Consider the following 2,144-nt stretch of genomic DNA (forward strand, 5'->3'; position numbering starts at 1 on the left):
GAGCAGGGGGAGGTTGGAGGGCTGGTTTCCAGAGCCTGTGGCATCTGAGCGGCGTCTTGAAGGATAGGAAGGTAGTAGCCGGGTGGACGAAAGGATGATGGGCGGTTCAGGCAGAAGGAAAAGCATGTGCAGGTGTAAGAGAGGGTAGTGTGTTGAGGGATCTGAGGGAGACTAGGTTATGGGCAGCTATAGATGGGATAAGGTATGGGAGAGAGTGAGCCAGGTCTGCGCATGTGCATGCTTCTCTCCCCCTCACATGCTATTCTCTAGCCCTTGTGACTGCCTCCAAGCCCCCCATCGTGGCTCTTCTCTTGCTGTCAGGTCTTAGGTTCACACGTGCTGTTGCCTGTGCCTGGAACTCAGGTCCTCCTTGACCCCAACCTGCCTAACTTTGAAAATGACTTGTACTGGGGCGCCTGGGTGGCTCAGTTGGTTAAGCGACTGCCTTCGGCTCAGGTCATGATCCTGGAGTCCCGGGATCGAGTCCCACATCGGGCTCCCTGCTCAGCAGGGAGTCTGCTTCTCCCTCTGACCCTCCTCCCTCTCATGCTCTCTGTCTCTCATTCTCTCCCTCGCAAATAAATAAAATCTTAAAAAAAAAAAAATTAAAAAAAAAAGAAAAAGAAAATGACTTGTACTGTGCACAAGTAAGACTCAAACCCCTTCTCTTCTTAAAAACAGTTTTATTTAGATATAATTCATGTACCATAAAACTCACTCTTTTAAAGTGTCGTTTTTATATATTTACAGAATTGTGGAGCTGTCACCTCTAATTCCAGAACATTTTCATCACCGCCCCTCCCCCAAGAAACATTGTACCTATTAGCAGTTACTTCCTGTTATCTGTTCTTGTCTCCATCTGAGTATAACCCCCCTCGCCAACACCTGGTAACCACTAATCTTTCTGTCTTTATGGATTTGTCTATTCTGAACTTTTCATATCAATGGAATCATACAATATGTGGTCTTTTCTGAGTGGCTTCTTCTACTTAGCTTTATGTTTTCAAAATTCTTCCATGTTGTAGCATGCATCAGTACTTCATTCCTTATTATGGCCGAATAATATTCCATTGTACAGATGTTCCATATTTCCTTTATCCATTCATCAGTTGATGAACTTTTTTTTTTTTTTTTTTGCATTTTGGCTATTATGAATAATGCTGCCATGAGCATTCATATACAAGTTTGTGTGGGGACGTATGTCTTCAGTTCTCTTGGGTAGATACCTAGGAGATGTTGGGTCAGTGGTAACTCTGTTTAACTCTTTTCCAATGACTGCACCATTTTGTGTTCCTACTGGCAGTGTTGAGGGCTGTAATTTCTGCATATGCTGTCCTGTCGGTCTGTTCGGTTATTGCCACCCTAGTGGGTGTGAAGTGGTATCTCACTGTGGTTTTGATTTGCATTTTCCTGATGGCTAATGATGTTGAGCTTCTTTTCATGTGCTTATTGGCCATTTGTAGATCCCTTTTGGAGAAGTGTCTGTTCATATTCTTTCCCATTTTTAAAATTCAGCTATTTGTCTTTTTATTATTGAGTTGTAAGAGTTCTTTATATATTCTAGATACAAGTTCCTTACTAGATATATGATTTGCAAATATTTCCCCCTATTTGGGGGATTGTTTCTTCTCTTCTCTTCTCTTCTCTTCTCTTCTCTTCTCTTCTCTTCTCTTCTCTTCTTTCTCTCTCTTCTCTTCCTTCCTTTCTTTTTCCATCATGGAAGTTTTTAGTTTTGGTGTAACTCAACTTATCTTTTTTGTGCATATGTGCTTTTGGTATCATATCTAAGAAACCATTGCCTCACCCAGGGCCACAAAGATTTACTCCTATGTTTTCCTCTGAGTTCAATAGTTTTAGCTCTTATATTTAGGCCTATGGTCCTTTTTCAGTTAACTTTTATATATGATCCTGTGACTGTCCAGTTGTCCCAGCACCATTTGTTGAAACAACTAGTCTTTCCGCATTGAATTATCTTGACACCTTTGTCAAAAATCAATTGGCCATAAATGTCAACATTTAATTCTGGACTTTCAATTCTATTCCTTTGACCTATATGCCTATCTTTACGCCAGTGTCACACCGTCTTGATTACTGTAGCTTCGTAGTAGGTTTTGCCTCCTTCCCTCTCTCCTGCTACTCCCCCC

Source organism: Phoca vitulina, unplaced genomic scaffold (assembly GCF_004348235.1).
Source record: "Phoca vitulina isolate PV1807 unplaced genomic scaffold, GSC_HSeal_1.0 scaffold2, whole genome shotgun sequence".
Taxonomy (NCBI): Eukaryota; Metazoa; Chordata; class Mammalia; order Carnivora; family Phocidae; genus Phoca; species Phoca vitulina.